Source organism: Pelobates fuscus, chromosome 4 (assembly GCF_036172605.1).
Source record: "Pelobates fuscus isolate aPelFus1 chromosome 4, aPelFus1.pri, whole genome shotgun sequence".
In the NCBI taxonomy this organism is placed as follows: domain Eukaryota; kingdom Metazoa; phylum Chordata; class Amphibia; order Anura; family Pelobatidae; genus Pelobates; species Pelobates fuscus.
In genome coordinates, this window is record NC_086320.1 from 59,849,856 (window position 1) to 59,867,181 (window position 17,326).

Here is a 17,326-nt window from a genome sequence, read left to right on the forward strand (position 1 = left end):
ATTAAAAAGGTGTGTAATGGTAGAAAGAGACATGCCTTGCAGTGTCCGCAAGTATAGAATCCCTTCCTAGTATGAGTTCTCTTATTAGTACTCTTATCCCTGAAAAGATTAGGTGTTATATAGGTTGAGAAATTGCTTCATTTTCTATAGATGACCTTAGGGATATATGGTAGTTCTCATTCCTGATATTCATCAGGTTTAAGAATAGGCCAATGTTTCATCAGGATACGATTGATGGAGAAAGCTTTAGAGTTATATTGAGTGTTAAAAGAATACTCAAATTGTTGGTTGGAGTTTGGAATCGTTTTGGGTTTGTCAATAAGGAGATCTCCTCTATTGATATCACCTATTCTCTGAACTTCTGTTTGTAGGTGTTCTTCCTTATACCCTTTCTCCAGGAATTTCTTGGTTAAAATCCCTGCTTGTTCAAAGTTTCTTGATCTGTACAGTACCATCTAGTATATTAGGAACTCCTAAGAGCCATCTAGGGTGATGTCCACTACTAGACTCAATGAAGCTGTTCATGTCTGTTGGTTTGAAGAATGTCTTTGTTTTGATTTCAGAATTAACAGTAAAAATAGTCAAATCTAAAAAATTTTTAGAAATAGAATTAAAAACAGGAGTGAACACTAGTGAAAAAACATTATTATTAAGGTAATGGAAGAAGTATTTGTAATTGTTCATCAGATCCTTTCCAAATGACAAGGATAGTGTCGATATAGCAACGCCAGAGCATCAGGTTTGCACCATATAGATTATTTTCCCAAATGGATTTGCGCTCCCAACAATCTATAAATATATTCGTGTAACTAGGAGCAAACCTGGTGCCCATTTTAGTGTCCTTGACCTGTAGGAAAAATTCTTCATTGAACATAAAAAAAGTTGTGGGTGAGTATAAATTGGATAGATTCAAGTAGGAACGAGATAGAACACAGATCTAGATTCATATATCTATCTAGATTATCTTTTACAGCTTTCAGACCTGAATTATAGTCTATAACTGTATATAAGGAACTCACATCTACTGTAGCCCAGATGTAGTCCCTTTGCCCTTCAATGGAATCTTATTCCTGCAACAAATGTTTAGTGTCCTTTAGATAGAATTTAGCTGATTGTGCATACTTCAGTAGAAAATGGTCTATAAATTGTGATAATCTAGATGTGAGAGAATAATCCCGCTAATAATGGGTCTGCCAGGTGGATTTTCCTTGGATTTATGTACTTTCAGAAGAAAGTAAAAGGTCAGGATTCTTGGAAATTCTTGATAGAAAAAATGTTCAACATTAGTATCAATGACATCAGTTCCTAAGTGTTGCGGTCACCGGCCCGCCGAGCCTCATGGTCGTGCCCGACCGGCACGTCCGCTCCGACTACACGAGCTTACCTGCTCGTCGGCGAGCCGGGAACCGCGCATGTAGTTCTTCCGGGCATCACGCCCGAATCCAATATGGCGCCGACCACGTGGTCGCGTCTATGGATAGCCCCGCCCCCGAGAATTATACTAACGCGTGCGTGACGTCACGACGTCAACGCACACGCACGTTCTGGGGTCAGAGGTCGCCCTTAGAGAGGGGTATTTAAACCCCTAATTCACCCTAGTACTTTGCCATGTCGTGGTTTCAGTTTCCTGGTTTCCTGAAAGTGCTAATTTCGTGTTTCTGATTTCCTGGTATCCTGATCCTTGGCGTTTCCCTGGTTATTCTGATCTCTGGTTTCCCTGACTTGGCTTGTTTTATCGGTTTTGAGTATTTTCTGGCTTCCTTGACCTCGGCTTTCCCTTTGACCATTCTCTGTCTCTAGCGTATTAGTCCGGCCATTCTAAGGTCCGGTTTACGCTCTGTCCTGTTATTTTTTCCTTTTCTGACTTATGTATATGTTTACATAGTTTCTGCGTGCTGGACCACATTACTAGTCGTGACATTACGACATGGCCATGGATCATGCAGAACTATGCAAACATATGATCGCCTGTGAAAATAGGGTGGAGGATATGGACCACAGGTTAGACCAATTTGCCCAGGCATTTCAGACCTTGCTCCAGAGGACTGCCTATTTAGAAGTCCCTCCTGTACCACCTGTGGTTCCGCCACCTGTAGTGGTTCCCGTACCACATAAACCACCGTCCATAACCTTGTCACTGCCCCCTCGTTATGGAGGTGATTCTAAGGAATTTAGAGGTTTTTTAAACCAAATAGAATACCACTTTGAGGCCTCCCCAGGTTCATTCCCAACAGATAGATCTAAAATAGGCTATCTGATGAACCAATTGAATGCCTCATTGCCACTACAGTTTCCGAAGTGTCTTCTCCACTCTTCTGTGCCATAATAGCAGATCAAACTCAGGCACCTGTGGGAAAACCTCCGGACAAACTGTATGTGTCACCTCAGTTTCGAAAGAAGGTACTAGATTTGTTCCATGACAGCCTCACAGCGGGCCATCCTGGAGTCCATAAAACTCTCTCTGCCATCTCCAGGAGATTTTGGTGGCCTGCTCTTAGAAACGATATCAAAGATTATGTTGGGGCATGTCAAATATGTGCCGTTTCTAAAGTTCCTCCTAGGTCACCTCCTGGACTGTTACAACCACTGCCCATACCTAGTGCTCCATGGACCCACTTGGCCATGGATTTCATTGTGGATCTACCCAGTTCAAACGGGTTTAATACAGTCCTTATGGTTATTGATAGATTCACGAAGATGGCACATTTCGTCCCACTTAAAAAATTACCATCTGCTCAAGATCTAGTTCAAATATTCTTGAGAGAGATCTTTCGGTTGCACGGTGTACCCAAAAGCATAGTATCTGACAGAGGTACCCAGTTTGTTTCTAGGTTTTGGCGTTCCTTTTGCAAACAATTGGGCGTCGAACTCTCCTTTTCGTCAGCATATCACCCTCAAACAAATGGAGCAGCAGAGAGGGCGAATCAGTCTTTAGAAGCCTATTTACGTTGCTTTATAAATGCCAATCAATCTAACTGGTACGAGCTCTTACCCATGGCTGAGTTCGCCAGAAACAACGCCACTCATGAATCTTCTAATCACAGTCCATTCTTTGTTAATCAGGGTTATCACCCCACTGTTTTTCCTTCTGCATTCTCAGACACAGAAATCCCCGCTTTGAACACCCGTTTAGAATCGATTCATGATACCTGGGATTCCGTCCATTCAGCTCTGCAAAAAGCCTCATTACGAGCAAAGGTCCAAGCTGACAAGAAACGGGGCGCTAATCCTGTCTATCTTCCAGGTGACAGGGTGTGGCTCTCCACAAGACATATCAAGCTTAAGGTCCCGTCCATGAAATTTGCCCCTCGGTACATTGGTCCCTTTCGAGTTACCCAACGTATTAATCCAGTGACCTATACTTTGGCACTACCGGCTCATATGAGAATAGTCAGGATTAAGGACGGTCACGAATGGAAGACCGCATTTAACACCAGAATGGGACATTACGAATACCTGGTTATGCCCTTTGGATTATGTAACGCTCCAGCAGTATTCCAGGATTTTATTAACGATGTCCTAAGAGAGTACCTTCACATGTTCATTCTAGTGTATTTGGACGACATTCTCATCTATTCACCAGACCTAGAGACACATCACGAACATGTGAGAATTGTACTGAAAACCCTGTTACAGAACGGCCTTTACTGTAAACTGGAGAAATGCAAGTTTGACCAAACGGAGATACAATTCCTTGGATACGTTATATCTCCGTCTGGTTTCCAGATGGATCCTCGCAAACTGGAGGCAGTCTTACAGTGGCCATTACCCAAGGGCCTTAAAGCTACTCAACGCTTTATAGGTTTTGCGTATTACTACCGCAAATTCATAAGGGGATTTTCCTCCGTGATTTCCCCTATAACCAATTTAACAAAAAAAGGAGCAAATTGTATATCTTGACCCAAAGAAGCAAGAGAGGCATTTGAACGATTAAAATCTTTATTTTCCTCAGCACCTGTCCTGACCCATCCTGATCCATCCAAACCATTTATCCTAGAGGTGGATGCATCAGAGACAGGAGTTGGAGCCATTCTGTCTCAAAGAGAAAGTCCTGATACGCCTTTACATCCCTGTGGATTTTACTCTCGCAAACTCACACCTGCAGAGAGGAATTACGACATAGGGAATAGGGAACTTTTGGCCATTGTACTTGCCCTTAAGGAATGGAGGCATCTCTTGGAAGGTTCCAAAGAGCCACTTTTGATCTTTACTGATCATAAGAATTTGGCTTATATTGGGGACGCTAAGAGACTGTCCTCTCGTCAGGCTAGGTGGTCATTGTTCCTCTCCCGATTCAATTTCGTAATTACATACAGACCGGGTACTAAAAACACCAAGGCAGATGCACTTTCTCGGCAGTTTGAGACAGATGAAGTTCCGGAACAGGTGATATATCCCATTGTACCTCCTGAATGCCTCATTGCCACTACAGTTTCTGAAGTGTCTTCTCCACTCTTCTGTGCCATAATAGCAGATCAAACTCAGGCACCTGTGGGAAAACCTCCGGACAAACTGTATGTGTCACCTCAGTTTCGAAAGAAGGTACTAGATTTGTTCCATGACAGCCTCACAGCGGGCCATCCTGGAGTCCATAAAACTCTCTCTGCCATCTCCAGGAGATTTTGGTGGCCTGCTCTTAGAAACGATATCAAAGATTATGTTGGGGCATGTCAAATATGTGCCGTTTCTAAAGTTCCTCCTAGGTCACCTCCTGGACTGTTACAACCACTGCCCATACCTAGTGCTCCATGGACCCACTTGGCCATGGATTTCATTGTGGATCTACCCAGTTCAAACGGGTTTAATACAGTCCTTATGGTTATTGATAGATTCACGAAGATGGCACATTTCGTCCCACTTAAAAAATTACCATCTGCTCAAGATCTAGTTCAAATATTCTTGAGAGAGATCTTTCGGTTGCACGGTGTACCCAAAAGCATAGTATCTGACAGAGGTACCCAGTTTGTTTCTAGGTTTTGGCGTTCCTTTTGCAAACAATTGGGCGTCGAACTCTCCTTTTCGTCAGCATATCACCCTCAAACAAATGGAGCAGCAGAGAGGGCGAATCAGTCTTTAGAAGCCTATTTACGTTGCTTTATAAATGCCAATCAATCTAACTGGTACGAGCTCTTACCCATGGCTGAGTTCGCCAGAAACAACGCCACTCATGAATCTTCTAATCACAGTCCATTCTTTGTTAATCAGGGTTATCACCCCACTGTTTTTCCTTCTGCATTCTCAGACACAGAAATCCCCGCTTTGAACACCTGTTTAGAATCGATTCATGATACCTGGGATTCCGTCCATTCAGCTCTGCAAAAAGCCTCATTACGAGCAAAGGTCCAAGCTGACAAGAAACGGGGCGCTAATCCTGTCTATCTTCCAGGTGACAGGGTGTGGCTCTCCACAAGACATATCAAGCTTAAGGTCCCGTCCATGAAATTTGCCCCTCGGTACATTGGTCCCTTTCGAGTTACCCAACGTATTAATCCAGTGACCTATACTTTGGCACTACCGGCTCATATGAGAATAGCGAATACTTTCCATGTGTCTCTGCTCAAGCCCCTTACTTGCAATCGCTACACCAGGGTATCCACTCCTCCTCCGCCCTTGGTAGTGGGTGATCAAGAAGAATACGAAGTCCGTTCTATCATGGACTCCAAACTATCCAGAGGTGTCTTGTCCTATCTCGTTGACTGGAAGGGTTATGGTCCCGAGGAACGTTGTTGGGTTCCTGCTGACCGGGTCCATGCGCCCCCTCTTATCCGGTCATTTCACAACCGCTTTCCTCTTAAGCCGGGTCCTTCCCGCCCGGTGCGCGGTCTTCGAGTGGGGGGTACTGTTGCGGTCACCGGCCCGCCGAGCCTCACGGTCGTGCCCGACCGGCACGTCCGCTCCGACTACACGAGCTTACCTGCTCGTCGGCGAGCCGGGAACCGCGCATGTAGTTCTTCCGGGCATCACGCCCGAATCCAATATGGCGCCGACCACGTGGTCGCGTCTATGGATAGCCCCGCCCCCGAGAATTATACTAACGTGTGCGTGACGTCACGACGTCAACGCACACGCACGTTCTGGGGTCAGAGGTCGCCCTCTGACCAATCATAGCTTAGAGAGGGGTATTTAAACCCCTAATTCACCCTAGTACTTTGCCATGTCGTGGTTTCAGTTTCCTGGTTTCCTGAAAGTGCTAATTTCGTGTTTCTGATTTCCTGGTATCCTGATCCTTGGCGTTTCCCTGGTTATTCTGATCTCTGGTTTCCCTGACTTGGCTTGTTTTATCGGTTTTGAGTATTTTCTGGCTTCCTTGACCTCGGCTTTCCCTTTGACCATTCTCTGTCTCTAGCGTATTAGTCCGGCCATTCTAAGGTCCGGTTTACGCTCTGTCCTGTTATTTTTTCCTTTTCTGACTTATGTATATGTTTACATAGTTTCTGCGTGCTGGGCCACATTACTAGTCGTGACACTAAGGCTTTCTCCAATAAAATTCATAGTTCACCTTTGAATTTTTGATTGGGATTGCTAGGGAGTTGGACATATGTGTCCGTGTCCCCCAACAGTCTATATGCCTCACCTAAATAATAATCTACAGACATGACGACTATACCTCCTCCTTTGTCTGCATTTTTTTATGATTATGTCATCTCTCTCTTTTAGTTGGTTTAAAACTTGCATTTCCTTTCTGATCAAATTATTGCAGTATTCCCTTTTTTGAGTTAATTTGTCTAGATCTTTCAATACTATTTTATTAAAAACTTCAATTCAGCTGCCTTTGTCATGGGGGAAAAAGTGGATCGTGGTTTAAATTGTTCAAAAGGATTCTGTTCATATGTTGAAATAATCTCAGTATCTATAGGATTTTCTTGCTTTCTCTTAATGAAGAATATCTTTAAGCTCATTTTTCTGATGAACTGATGCATATCTATGTAGAGAGCCACTAGAGAAGGAGTTAAACCTCAGAGGTAAATAATGCAGTTTCTCAGAACATTGTAAATGTACTTGGTGGTAACTACCGCATTGATTTCTAAAAGCACTGCAGCTTAAAGTCTAATAAACAAATACTGAACTATTCTAACTCGTCAATTCATTTGTGAAGTGCTATACATGTACTGAAGTGAATAAAGGTGTTACATTTTGCTATGAATCTTTGAGTATCTACATTCACATACTGACATTGCTAGGATTTCTCTTTTCACATCTACATTTCCTCAAAATTATTGAAGTGAGAATTGTTTTAAGCAATTTAAACACGTCGGTATAGCATAAGAGCAATTATTTTTAATTGGATGCGTGATCTAACTAACCAACATGATTCATTCCTGTAATAGCATCGAAGGAAATTATGCTGAATGGGTTCTAATAGTCAGGTTAGCTCAGCAGGAAAATACCACAAACACTATACCTTATGATGTAGTTCAAAAGTGTAAGATTAAGTGAACGCCCAATTAAAATTCAGTGAATATAGTCAAAGATGTGTGTGTGCAATTTGGGTAACTGACTGCACATATTTTAACACATTATTTACACCTGTTTCTTGTTTTGTAGATGTTCATGGTAGATATTTCGGTTGAGTCCTCTTCAGATACTGAACAAAGCCAATCACAGACTCTGGCACTAATACACTTGGAACTGAGAGATCCTCCTCTGTTTCTTTTTTAGAGCCCAGTCTGAGACTTTTAAGAGAGCCTATACAATACCTATATGTGCCCTACCCCTACAAGTCATCTTTTAAACGCAAGCTTATTCCCAGATGAGGGAAGACGGGCAACGCTCACTGGTCAAAGTGGCAGACCACCGCAATGACAATAGAGATTCCAATTATTGATCTGTCAGATAGACCCTTAACAGACATGGAAAGTTACTTACTTACTTGCAAAGTAATTGTAATTTGTACCTACTTCAATGATCGTTAATGCACTTAAGTATTTCAGTCTTCCTATATTAGTAACCCTATTGTTGGCAATCAGTGTGAGCAGTCTACACAGCTCCATGCGAAGGGGGGATGAAAGTGGTGCGTATAGTTCTTCAGGAATACGACAACTGTGTAAGCCAACCTATTGAGTTTGTTTTGGAAATGCTTCATTTATGTCTTACCTTGAAATACTTTATTTTTGAAGTATGAATTATATAAAAAACGACAGGAACATCTAACCTAACCTAATGCATGTAACACATACTTGTATTGCTATGAGAAAGTGAATATCCTGTCTAATTTTTGCCATTATATTCTTTTAGTTCATTGACAATATTTTCATGATTTAGACTTTGGACACCATTAAGATCATTGTGAACACATTGAATAATTTCCCTTGCCCAATACATCTAAATTATAGGTGCAGCAAAATAGAGACCTACTAATCTTTGTTAATGACATGCCTTGAGTTTCAACCCTAATGGTCTAATAGGATCACCCTTTCTGTCATTTTTTTGCAAGTATTGCAAAATAATTCAGATAATACCCAAGGTGACCTTCAATTGCAAGTAATGTTTGAGAAATTTGCCAAGAGGGGATACTCAATAAAAGTTCGAGTTTTCCGCTGAAAGATCTCAAAATAAAAATAAAATAGAATCAAAATAGGCTGGTGTTTCCACAATATTTTCACTGTAGATCTGGAAAGTTTAGGAGAGCAATTCAAAGGATTTGTCAGGTGGTACAAAAAGACTCACACTTACTGGAGGTATCCAAGAACCTGCCACCAATTAGCTACCATAGGAAAACTATATTTAAAGATTTAATGGTTCACATCGACCAATATTCTCGCACAAAATTACAACACACATATACCAATGTTGAATGTTTCAGATGTTTAGGATGTATGGCCAGTAATTTGATGATCCCAGGCAATGTTTTCATTCACCCAAGATCAGAGAAGGAATACAAAATGAGATAATGCTTTACATGCACTACAATGCATGTGGTATATTGAATTGTATGCCCAGGTGGGCTCATGTACATCATGAAAACATCACTGATTTAAGAAAGAGGATGATGGGGCACAGATCCCCTATATGTGACACAACATTTTCTAGAGATGAACCATGCCGAATCCTAATTAAGGTTTATGGGCATTGGCCACATACCGCAAGCATCTAGAGAAGTTAACATGAGAAGCGTTCTGGATCAATACAAACAGATGAAGGAACAGTGCACACCTAAAAATATTTTTTTACATTTTACAAAGGTACTTAAAATCACCTATGTCAGAAAACAAATATATCACTTTGCATGTCACAGAGTCTCTCTTTTATCACAATCACCTCACTCATCATGGTTGGTTTCTGGTCACTGATTATTTTGGATCATAACCCATCTTTTTGTTAGAAAAAAACATCCATTGTTAAGGGTACCTACAGGGTAAAGTTTGAAACATGATCCCTGTCTGTTGTCTGTGCTCATTTAAATGTCAAGGTGGGAATTCTGGGATAGTTGTGGAAACATGATTTCTCGAGTTTCTGTGCCCAAGGGGAGCTTCTCAAAGAGTAATTTCTAATTATACTCACACACACACACACACACACACGCATGCTAAGTAAGCAGTCACTTACAACACTGAAAAGCGTTTATTTTACAAACATATAATTGCAAAAAATATATGTATCAAAAAGCTGCTACACAGTCGTCCACTTCCAAAATACATCAGAAATTGGATTAAGTGCAATACTTCTACTAAACCTTCTTTGGTGTTAACACCCATATACTTATATCAAATATTTGAACATTACTTTAAGAAATTCTCCCACATTTGATTTACATGGAATAAAAAGCAAAGAATATAGTGCAATACTGTCTTTTATAATTAGCAAAGTAGGTTTGCAGGCGTCCTTACTCACTTTCTTGAGAGCTTGAAAGACTAGCTCTCAATCAGAAACATAGTGTACCTTTTCAATGTAGTACCACCCTAAGAAATCATTGGGGTCAGATATCTCTCCAATATGCAGAAAGTCTTGGTGCAGATGAATGCGTGGTCTCGTCATATTTAGTGCTTTGCAGGTACACAAAAGATCTGAAAAACTTACTAAACAGTGATTAAGTGCAAAATGTGAACTAAACTCTGAAATGTGCACACTATGATAAACAGTCTTGATTCCCAATATATCCTTTAAACACAATTTACATTTTAAATTTAGATGTTAGAAGCAGCAGTACCACTAAACCATGAGTGAACGGGTATCCAGAATTCATGTTCATACACATAACTATTTGCTGTTAACTTACAAAAATAAATACAATGGTTGAGATTTATTAAAGTGTCTTGTTTTGAAAAGTGGTGTAAAGTACCAAAAGTGAGGCATTAACTATGGAAACCAGTCTTTGATCCGGATTAAAGTCCTTTAGAGGGACTTAAACATTGATCTTTTTTAATGGATTTACAATAAAAGTTTTTTGATTTTATAAAAGACTGAGAGTGCAGCCAGCGATTTTGCACCTGGCTATAAATGACTATATAGCCATATAGCCTGAGTGCAGGGATCCACAGCAATAATATATATTATTATTTTTTATTTTTTTTGGTCAGTTTGGAATTTTAATGCATTGTATTCATAAGCTCGGTCCATAGCAAACTCATCTGAGACGTAGGTCTTTTAAGGTTTCTATATGTTACTGTGTGAAGTACTTTCCTCTAAGAGAGGAACACAATGACCCTACAAGGGTCAGCTTGCAGTGTTTGGCCTAGCTGTGAAATCGCTGAATCCATAAGAAAGCCCTCTCTTAGCAGGAGGCTCACTTTCAAGCCATTTCCACAAGCCAGAAAGCCTTTTCAAAGCATTTGAAAGATGATGAGCAAATGCAATAGCTTTTCTCAAAAATAACAGCACGAAAGGCAACAGGAGCATCTACGAAAATGGGAAGGAATCTTCTGTCACAATAGCTAATCAAAAATGTGATGCAGTTAAATAAACCATGTGTAGGATAAACACAAGTATTAAAAGAAAAGGAATGTTCTCTTTGAATCCTGCAAATGATAGCATAATTATCTATACACATGCCATTTTTTGCTATCAACACAGCATGTTCGCACTTGATGTGGGAATCATTTTTATAACATTTCACTTTTTTTTTATTTTTTTTAACCCCTTTACAGAGTGTTTGCCAAGACTATTGTGTTAAGCTTAAATAGATAAAAGAGATTTAAAAATGCTTTAATGTTATGCAGTAATCTCTCCTTATTTCCTCCAATCATATATGTGACAAAACTCTTAAATGGCCTTTCCTTGAATCTTCTTCAAAATGTTAGCTTGTTTTTTGTTCTGACTGAAGAATACAATGATAATTGAACCTGTGGATGTACGATGAATCAATGGATGCGGTGGAAGACGTCTTGCGTCCCGTACCAGTATGTCAGCAGTTTGTAGCTCAACTCCTGAAACTTGGAGCCTATTGAGCATTTCTGTGTGAGGGTGAAGATTTTGTCCCATTCTTGTACGGTGAGCGTAATTCCTGTTTCCCGATCCCATTTACTAGTGAATTTGAGATGTATGTCCCCTCCACTTGACAGCAGCATCGTCACACACGCACACACTGCATCTACCACACACACTGCAATCATTACACAAAAATACAATTTGCATTCATTACACGAACACACACTCTGCATCCACTATACACACTACATCCATTACACACAATGTGTACACTACACTTCGCACCCACTTTACACACACTGCATCCATTATACACACACTACACCCACTATGCACACTCTACATCCACTATAAACACACTGCATCCACTACACAGACACTGCATCACCTGCAAGCAAACACACTGCCTTCACTACACACACTACATCCACTACACACACACAGCATCCCTGTGGGCAGACTCAGGATGGGCCCTGTGGGTGGACCCGGGGGCCCAAAAATGTCTGTTCCGGTTACAGGAATGGTTGATATCGTGGCGGATGCTAGTGGCTTTCTCCAGTGGAAGTCTAGCTTCCATGGCCACCGAATCCAGGTGTATCCCTAAGAAATTAAAAAAAGGTGTCAGGACCCTCTGTTTTCTTTGGTGAGATAGGTACCCCCAGTGTATTGCATAATGTGACTGCTTTATCCAAGCTGCTCAAGGGGGAAAAATTGCTTTCTATGAATAAAAATCATCTGGTGGTGGATGACAGTATGGCACCGGCTCGTATTCAGGAGGAGCCAACACAATGTCTCAGCGAAAGTATAAACTAAGCCTAGTGAAAAAATAATACAGTCCTTTCCATTAAATGCCATGCAGGTGCCAAAATGACTGGTGAGTGGGCAATAACTTGAAAGCGTTGACAATGTCAGTCTTGCTGAGCCAGGCCCCCATGCCTGCAGTCAAGATAGCATTTATGGCATTGTCAATTGTTGTGTACTGTAGAGAGAATTCTTCTGACGGGATCAGTCAGTTTAGACTAGGGACCCCTGAGGAGTGGTGTGCTGAGAGATCTATGATCATTCTCTGTTTGCCCAAGTTTTTCCTGGAGACTAGGCCAATTGGATTGGTTCTCCAGTTGGAAAAATGAGGCTCCATTAAAGGCCATAGTAAGTACCCTTTCTCAACCTCTAGCTGTAATAGCACCTCTACTGCCTCGGTATCGGCCATAGCTGAATGAAGATTATTACACTCCAATATCCCTGTTGGCATGTGGATAAGGCCTGTGTGGAAACCCTGGCTAAAACCAGTTATCAAGAAATCAACTAGGTGTTTTTAAGGATGTGTGGACAGTAGGCTAGCTAGCCTAACATTAACTGAGGTCAAGTAAGGTTTATAATGTAATTTATTAGTGCACATGGCTTTCGCATGTGCTTGAAACAGTGAGAGCACACATGCAACAGACGACAGGCACTATAACCACAGGATCCTTCATTAAAATTATTACAAATCTGTGACTTCCCAAGGTATACGATCGGGCGGCCTAGTTTATTTATGCCCTGTTTATCAACCCTCGAGGTGCTTGGGGTTGCCGTACTAGGGGTGACGTCAGATGAAACTGGACAGAAATTTGCAGAATGTGTGGCAGAAGCGCAAATTGCACAACCTGAGGTCCTTAGCCCAGCAAAGTGTCTGCAAAAAAGCTACGTGTCCAGTTGGCTCCAATCCATGCTGACTTTGTACTTAGCCAGAGCTGCAGGTAATGGTAATCATAAAAGTACGTAACACCCGAGGTGCATCTCTTCCCTTCTATGTGGATGGACCTAACATAAATCATCCCTACAGATACCAAAAGCGATAACAAAATCTGAGATCAACAGTTTCTTGCTGAGTCTAGGGTCTCTTGATTTAAGAACTACCGAGATATCCCATATGCATATGTGAGATTCTTGATGACATCCTGGGAGGCAATCAGAAGGATGTCCTTTTTAAGATTTGCCAGTACTATGTGGGCTGTATTAACAACGCGTGGTCTGGTAGCAGCAGGCACACTATTATCCGGTGGTAACTAGGGCGTGTATGGAAGTACAACCATTGGTGGCCCTGTTGCCGTAATGGGAAGACTACGAGCTTTCAGTCTCTCTAGCCTATCTTTGATTTGCCCCATGGAAGGCACCAGTGAGGCAATAATTGTGTGGAGGTTGGAATCGTTAGAGCTACTTGTGCCCTCCCCTGCATCTGTATCGCCTGTGTTGGTCCGCATGAGCCTGAATAGCTCTGCTTTTCTGGCCGTAGCTGGGAAAAGGGATGCTGTGATTGCATAGTTCAGCTGTGATGCGGGGGATAGTCCATGACCTGATGGAGGCTGGGCTACCAGTATCGCCATTGTGTGTAGGGGTAGCGGACCTGGCTGGAGTGCTGGTGACTCACATATCATCACATTCATTAGGAACCTTAGACTTACTAAAAAAACAGCAACAATACCGCTTAGAACCGGGGATGTTACTGGCAGGCTAGCTATTGCCAAGTGGCAAAACGATTGACTAATTGGTGACAGGTGAGCCCTCACTAGATGCCAAGCGGCTTGAGAGGCTCTACCTAAGAATTGGTGCGAGGGGAATGTCTGCCACCTGATATCGTGGTGGGGTGTCAGCCTCTCGGTGACCATTAAACATAGGATAGGAAGGGCGTGACAAGTGAGGCCCTTTCTATGCAACGAGCGAAGCAGCTAGCTATGATTTGGCCTGTGGGGCGTATAACCTCATGCGTGGAGGATGGGTGAAGGCCTCGCAGGACCACTGAGTCTAAGGCAGAGAGTTCCTGAATCATGTACCTAAGTGGCCACCTAATTCCCTATCAGCCAGTAACCCTATAGTAAAGCAGGGTAACAGAGGGTACCTGGAAGTCTTGTACCTGGTGGTAAAGTGAGTACCTGAAACGTCCGCCATGCGACAACCAGGGATCTTTATTAAGGACGGAGGCCTAAATCAAATGGAAAATGGTAACTATCGTCCACAGAATTTATTTAAGCGGATAAGACCCATGTATAATGTATGAGACCTATATATGATAAGCATCCCACCTAGGAATTAGGATAGAGTTTGTGAAGAGCCAAGCACGTTGCTAACAGGTACCTTGCAATCTGCAAAACATGCCAATAACTTTACATGACATGCTACTAGAGACCGTCTAGATAGACTGAAAGACCATGCAAGAATGTCCTGACCACTTAAGGATAGGACAGGTTTTCCAACAGCTACATTGTATGCCCAAAAATGATCATGGAAGTTGGAGTAACCTTTAAGTTACACAAATCTATTTTCCCCAGCCTGATGTGCAGATACATTTCTGAAACAAGTATGCAATAACCATAGGTAGGACATTCCTAAATACATCAACTGAGCAAACTAGCCTCATGTGTTGATGGTTTTCTGCAGCACCACATGAATCTACTGCAGATAAGAATAATTATGTTTAAGCCTATCCATGGAAAGTGGTCATAATAGGAGACCTCCTGTAAACTGGGAATAATGCCCCCACTTCAATACCTATACAAGAAATAAATAAGAAAACGTTAATTTCTGCTTCGAATATCAATGTGCACAAAATATCCTTACTTCCTATCACGAAAGAATAATACATATTTGTAAGATGCATAAAAATATTGGCATATTAGTAGCCTACCTCTATTTTACTTAACAACACTTTACACATAATACTTGGGTACAACGTGACCGTGGCATAGCTAGCAACCTTCCGTGGGTTTCATGGGACCTAAGAGCAAGACAACCAGAAAATCTCCCCCCACTCCTCCCCCCCCCGCCCCCCCCAGCCGGGTAGTGTGACTGCGGTCCTTGGACACGGAGGCTCTATACTGCCATAGCGCCTCTGTGCTTGTCAACTGCCCGACCTTGCAACATCGCTGTGCAACTGAGCTCCCCCCAACCGGTATCGGGAAGGAGCCGATAATAATTAATAATTACCAGACCACGAGACGACTCGAGTGTCGTCACCGGGGGTGTCGCCATCTACCTGCCGAAAGCCGGGAACGTAGGGACAGCAAGCAGGACTTAACACTATGGATACCAGGATCTCAGGATACCAGCGTTTCTGGCGGGAATGGCGGTCTAAAATACAGCAGATCGTCAGACCAATCACGGTAGGTTAGGGAAGGGGTGAGTCCCTTTTAAAGGTCCATAATACCCTCCCACAACTTCAGGCCTAGCCTTCCAATATATATATATATATATATATATATGATACCTTGTTGTAAGTGCACTCACAGGACTCGATACTGTTGCCAAAAATGTGCCATTTATTCAAGCTTCAAAAAGTTGAAAAAAGTCCCTAGTGGACTGAAACGTTGACACTATGTAATCAACTTTTTGAAGCTTGAATAAATGGCACATTTTTGGCAACAGTATCGAGTCCTGTGAGTGCACTTACAACAAGGTATTTTATATTTTGAGGTCGGAGTGGCACCTAGGCAATAAACAAGACTGGGAGCAGGAGTGCGGGACCCAGCGTGAATTATATATATATATATATATATATATATATATATATATACATACATACATATACACACATATATTTGTGAGCACACTTCTTTTTCCTTTTCCTTCTTCAATGTCTGTATTTATATGTGTATATATATATATATATATATATATATATATACACACACACATAAATATTTGTGAGCACACTTCTTTTTCTTTTCCTTCTTCAATGTCTGTATTCAACATAACTAAGCTCTATTCATGCTGTGTTTATAAACACGTCCCATATTTTCTTAATTATAGCAGAATCGGAGCTGTCCCAAAGGTTTAATTTTCTCCCTTTCTAACTTGTTATCCTTCACCATGGGGCCCAACCTGGAAACACACAGAGTGATAGTATAGACACTGTGATGAAATTTTCATGAGGTGTTTCGCCTTCATTGTTCCTTATTTGGGTTAAGTAGAATAAACACGATAGTATTGTTGCTGTGTATTATAAAGTATGGCTCTGAATTGTTGTTAACTCTATTTAAAATACATACTAATTTGGGCTAGATCTTTCTTTCCATTTGTTTTCTAAACCTGTACTGTATCTGACTACTTGTATGTTGTCCTTGCCCACTGTAAAGCACCATATTATAAAATGCAGCGAAATTAAAAATAAATACAAAAACAACGGGTGACGTAGTAAAATAATCTTTCTTTTTATATGTTTGTCTTTCTAGCTTTCTACTACCACAAAGTAATACCAAGGATGAATGGATGGACAGACAGAGGGAAGTAAGGTTGGACGGATGAATGGATGGACAGATGGACGGATGGACGGTTGTGTAGGTGGTTTGGTGGATGGGAACTCCAGTTGTTCTACAAATGTTTACTTTTTCTTACATCAAAATGTTGTGATTAACTATTATGGACTGGGAATGATGGTGCCAAAGGCTAACAATCCTTTACAAAAGGAACATTTCTACCTCCCTTCATTTTGTTGATCACTAAGTTGTCACCTGTTTATTATCATAATAAATACAACTTGTGTTTCAGCATTGCCTTACCTGCATATTTTATAATGAGGAATTACTGAGGGCATTGGCAGGACTATAAAACTCCACTATACTCCTTGCCTGACACACTCAAGTGGTTTCAACTTCCTGTTAAATCCTTTTTGATATATGTATTCTGTCAGTACTCTTTGTGACTTCTTAAGGTCCCCCTAGACTTTGAGAATCAATATATCAGAAGAATAGCAATTGTCAAAATGTGGGATGATCGTCGTTTCAGCCCAAAAATCGAACTCCGAGCTGATACGTCCAAAAATCACTAAGCAAAAAAAAAAAAAGTCCAATGACCATTTGCTTCAGGATTAGGAGTAAACTATTTGCTCACTGGCCGCACCTGCAGCCAGTAAGAAAATAGTTAAACACTGGCTATGTGGGTCACTCTGACCCCCAGATTAGTACAAGGGAAGATTTATACCTCCCCC